Source organism: Panthera onca, chromosome C2 (genome assembly GCF_046562875.1).
Source record: "Panthera onca isolate mPanOnc1 chromosome C2, mPanOnc1 haplotype 2, whole genome shotgun sequence".
Taxonomy (NCBI): domain Eukaryota; kingdom Metazoa; phylum Chordata; class Mammalia; order Carnivora; family Felidae; genus Panthera; species Panthera onca.
In genome coordinates, this window is record NC_138347.1 from 54,006,605 (window position 1) to 54,012,604 (window position 6,000).

Consider the following 6,000-nt stretch of genomic DNA (forward strand, 5'->3'; position numbering starts at 1 on the left):
AGCTACCCCCCCCCAAAAAAAAACAAGAAACACATAAACATTAAAAAAAAGCTAAAGAAAAAAAGAGACAAAAGGTAATTATTATCTATTATACAAATATCCATTAAGGAAAAACTGAAAAAAAATTACTCCAAAATCTGTGAAACAAGGAAAATGTTTACTAGTAGCAACCCAGAAAAGATGGCTAGATCACTAATGATAAGAAAAAGTGAAGTTACAAACATCTCTGAAGCATGCTTTAGAGATATTATTACTTCTGTGTTGCCATGATACATGTAACATAGTGTTAGGACCCATGACAAAATTATTTTAAACTGGGGTATTACAAGGGGATCATTTAGTTCCATCCCATTTTTTAATGTATGCTGAAACAGAGGTCCAAAGATTAAGACATTTTCCCTAATACCAACGTAGTATAAAGTACCTAACTTTTTGCTTCCCAATCCAGTGTTATACATAGCATTTTTAAATAAGCATGTGGTTTTGAAATAGATTATGTTATGGGCTGAATTGAATTCTGTCTCCAAAAATTCTTATGTTGAAGTCCTAAATCCCAATGTAATAATATTTGGAGATGGGACCTTGGAGGTAATTAGGTTTAGATGAGGTCTTGAGAGTGGGGCCTCCGTGATAGGATCAGTGTCCTTGTAAGAAGAGGAAAAGAAACAGACTCTTAACTGTAGAGAACAAACTGAGGGTTGCTGGAGGGGAGATAGATGGGTTAAATGAGAGATTAAGAAGGGCACTTGTGATGAGCACTGAGTGTTGTATATAAGTGATGAATCATTAAATTCTACATCTGAAACTAACATTACACTGTATGTTACCTAATTGGAATTTAAATAAAAACTTAAAAAAAAAGAGGAAGAGAGAGACCAGAGCTCTTGTTCTCTCGTTCTGTTTCTCTTCTCTTCTCTTCCCACTCTCCCCTCCCTCTCACTCCCTCCCTCTCCACCACATGAGCACACCACAAGTAGACAGCCATAGAAGGAAGAGGACCCTCACCAAGAACCAAATCTGCCAGCACCTTGATCTGGGACTTCCCAGCTGTGAGAACTATAAGAAATGTCTGTTGTTTAACCAGTCTATGGCATTTTGTTATGGCAGGCTAAACGAAGACAGAACAGTTCTGCCGTACACACTTTCCATTTCTAAAGTAAATATAACCATAATCATGGAATTCTGACTATGCACCACTAAATGAACTAAATTCCCTGAGATTAGGCATATGATTGGGAGAAAAGGAAAAACCAGCCCTTTAAAAGCACTTAAAAAGTGAAGACCGCGTCAGATAACATTCTTTCCCCAGAGTGTGTAAAAGGAAAAACAAAAGAACACAGAAACAGACTGAGATGAAGAATGAAGTCTATACAGAATGACAGTGATTATAAGATTCAGATATCACATGTTGAAGGCCGAGAGACTGTGTTTGGAACTTGCTTTGCTCTCACCATATTTTATTTGTGTCACTAAGAAGACACTCAGTTTAAGATGACTGGAACAGTATGTCATCCAGGGACTAATACTAAAGAGAAAGGTGGACAGAATGAACAGGCTGCTGCAAGCTAAACGAATAATAGAAGGTTTCTCCATCTTCTAACAGAGTCAGTGATGGATGGATGGCAAATGTTTGCTATGGCTACAGCTCTCAAAAGCATCTTTCATTATTCTTTTAAAAGTGGTACCTCAAAAGAATTCTGTGACCCCAAAACAAATAATTCACTGAAACTAGTTACGATTTGGTAGGAAAAGACACCACAACCCAATGTACCTGAGTTGAAACTCACCATCTCCTGGTTATGTGACCTGAAGTTGGGCACTTAACCTCACTAAGCCTCAGTTTCAACCTTTAATGTAGAAATAATACATATCCACAGTCCCTTACATGAAATGTTTAGGACTAGATTTTAATTATATAAAGTAAGATAGTGTATATACTGAATTTCATATAACACCTATAATGTCTGGGGCAGCACTCAGTAAACAAACATATTGATATTCCTTGACACACACACACAAATGTACCAACAATCAACTTAATGAGAAAAATAAAATTTATCAAATGACAATTCAAGTTGGTGTTGTCACCAAAATTACAAAAATAACATTCTTTAACAAAAATAACATTCTAATTTGGAGCTTTCTAGATTTTGGAATTGTGGATACAAGATGGGTGATCCATAAATATATTCATCCTAGAGTGATGGTGAGGAAGAAATGGCATACGGAGTATAGAAACTCATATAAGACTACATAGAATGGATTATAAATGAGAACCAAAGGAATTCCAAGGCACTCAAGTTGAAGCAAAAACAAATCTTTGCTGAGATGAACTCCCTCTCCTCAGATAACTGACATCCGCTTGCCAAGTGACCTGAGAGGCAGAACTTGTATAGGTGTATAGATCCCGTTTCTTTCTTCCACTCAATATTTCTTTCTTCAGACCCAGGATCTGGAAGCCCAGAGGAGCCAGCTATTCTGCAGCTTGGGGAAGAGAGGTGCACACCAACAGTGTTTTCTTTCTTAACGCTGCACCTACCCTCTTTTACCTCACTCCTTGCCCTGTGGGTCCCCAGGGAAGAAGAAAGAGCTTTGTACTTTACAGTTTTTAAAGCATGTTACTTACATTGACTTCTTTAATCATTACACCAGCCAAGGAGGGGCAAGTCTTTACCTACTCTTTGTGGCTAGTACCAGAATTTAGGTTCCTTACATTCTGTGTCCCCTTCAGGTAGATGGCATCATCCTGGGAATTTCTCTCAAGATCCTGGGATCTTACCTCATGGCAGATCCCTCTCCAGGGGGGCTAGGAAGAACTGTCTTTTCTTAATTCAAAGCTCATGTCCATTTTTCCCAAGTAACCTACTAGTTTCCTGTTTCTAATCTGAAGAATGCCTCTACTCCTGAAGAATGCCAGTGACTCATTCAAAAACATCCCCACACATCCTCTCTTCAATCCCCCAGGGATCCATCTTTCTCAAATTCTATTACCATGGGTTTTATGATAGAAAATTGCTTTACAGTTTCAGTGGCAATGGCAGCCACTCAGCTACCACAGTGAGCAAAAATTTGTTCTCTCATGGTTCCTATGCAGCTTAACAGGAGTCACAGATACAGACAGATATTAAATCTGTCATTTATGTACCCAAAATCACTGCATGGGGACATAGCTTGATTTGATTGTAAATTCTAATTTTCAAAAGCCCTTGCAATACCTACTAGGACAAGGCCTTGAGAAAGAGAACAATTTCCATAGAAAGACATCCACACACACAAATATCTTATGGCTTATACACTGTATTTCTTAAACATCTTCTTTAAAAGACTACAGTAAGTCAGGACAAGAGTAATAATTTCAAATGTTCCAGTAACTAATAACAGGACTGTTACAGTTGCTGTGAGTTTTGTTTAAAGTCAGAATTCAAGAATTATATTGTGTGTGTTCCTGTGTATTTGCACACGTGCACGTAAACCTGATGCCTAACACATACCTGAAATCACTAAAACATAATCTGTTCCTATACTATTAGGAGTACTTTTCTTTTTTTTTGTTAAATTTTTTTTTTTCAACGTTTTTTTATTTATTTGTGGGACAGAGAGAGACAGAGCATGAACGGGGGAGGGACAGAGAGAGAGGGAGACACAGAATCGGAAACAGGCTCCAGGCTCTGAGCCATCAGCCCAGAGCCTGACGCGGGGCTCGAACTCACGGACCGTGAGATCGTGACCTGGCTGAAGTCGGACGCTTAACCGACTGCGCCACCCAGGCGCCCCAGGAGTACTTTTCTAAGATAGCAGTTATCCAAGTATCTCCTACAAGAAAGAGTGGTTCTTTTTTTTTTTGGTAATTTATAGGCCATTATTCTGATATGATACCAAGTAGCACTGGTGGGGCCACTGTCCTTGTATGTGTGGTGCATGTGGATTCTCTCTCTCACATTATAACATGGTACTTTATGGCTACTGGGCCTCAAAACACCAGGTGGTGAACACTTAGAGAATTCAAGATGCTGTTACCATGGGGACAAGATGCTGGTCCTTCTCAATGCAATCAGCATATTTCCTCTTTCAGAAAACTATTTCCACTGGAAAATAAATGAGCTTAAAAAATGAAGCTTTTAGTTTTAAAAGAATGACTATTTTCTTAAAACTTTGTATTTAATAGTGATAGCAGATATGGGCAAGCAAAGGAGAAATATTTGGAAAGGGCTTGTCTTCAAAGACATACTTCTGACTTCTGCTTTTGTTATTGGGTGAATAAACAATTTCAATACCTCAAGCTGCACTTCTCAAGTGCTTGTCCTATGTGGTAGATTACTAAGTGGCTGTAAATCATTTTTCTTCCTTTTTCTATATCTGCTTGTACTTGACTTTACAACTCATACCATGAAGAGTTAGAATCTACTTCCTTACTCCTCAAATATGGGCTGACATTATGCCTTGCCTGGCCAAGACAATGTGGCAGAAGTGACAGCTTATCAGTTCCATGCCTTGGGATCCAGCACCTTACACCCTCCCACTCTTTCTTGGGATCCTGCCCACCTTCCAAGTGCCCTGCAAGAAGATGAGAGACACTTGCCTGAGTCATCTCCACTGTCACCCAGCCTGTAGTCAACAAACTCTCAGAAGCAGAACTGGCTAGCCAACAAGAAGCTGAGGACATATGACTAAGCCCAGTGAGATCAGAAGAACCACTGACCCACAGAACCATAAACTGCATAAACTTCACTGTCTTAAGCCACCAAATTTTGGAGAAATCTAACAGAAGACAAACAACTATATACCATATTCTTCTTTATTATATCTGTTAGTTTCAAAGGACATACTTGTAAATATGCAGCTAGACCTTTAAAACCAAAACCAAAGATTAGGTTGGAGCACCATGAATGCCCAATATAAACCCCAAGCAGGTATGTACAAGCATGAACAAATTCATTGTCCTCACTCTGACAAAACGGACAACCAATAGTTTCCTTTAATATATGAATTCAGCTGATTTTCATTCCAGATTCTATAGAGTTAGAAAGAGAAAACTTAATGAACATTCCTTCTCTCCCAATTGCATATTAAATGAAATCACCCTTGCTCTCCCAAAACAAGTGTATTGTTGTAAATTCTACAGAAAACACACACACACACTGAAAAAAGAAAATTCCATTAATGTGTCCACAGCTTGCAAAGGAGATCATCATCCTTATTTTATTTATCAATGGTGGGCAAAATCCCACATAATGGATAGTAAAGAGTTGTTTTTAAAATATCTTGGATTTTAACACTTTTATTTCTAAAGCAACCTTTTCTAGAATAAAATAATAATAACAATAATAACAACAACAAATGTTGTTCTCCAAAGTTTCTTTTCCCAATTATGTATATGCCATTTCCCTTCTTTTTTTGCCTGGCCATAGGGACACTGGGAGCCATATGTTGAGATGGTGACCTCATAAACTAGAGGAACCACAATCCCTGTGTCAGTCTCATGGGAGAGAACTGCCATGAAAAGCCACCTAGCACTCATTTGATGTTATATAAGCAAGAGAGAAATCATTGTTGTATGCATTAGGATTTCAAAGTTTATAACCTCAGCAGAGTAAAGCCTACTGTAGTGAAGCATTAGCAGATATGGGAGCCTGACATGTATGAGCCTGCAGAAAGTGGGGAAGGACGTTTCTGCAGGAGAGAGAGGGGACGACTGCAGAAGCAATTCCTTTGAGTAGGCAATCCAGAGCACCATTAGAGTTACCATGCTAGATATATGGGTGACTCATCCTTTTTCACAGATAAGACAGCAGATTATGTGGGCATAGAAACAAGGAAGTTGATAGATTTGGTAAGGGAAAAGCAGAGAGTGCCTTTTGGTTGCTTCTGTTTGGGCCCTGAAACAAGAGGCAGATCATTGAGAATGTAAACGGGAATGAAAGTCTGAGGACCAAGAAGATGCTGTCAAATGGTCTTCTCTGAGAGGGGAGAGTGAATGACTAAAGAAACGCTGAGAGTGTA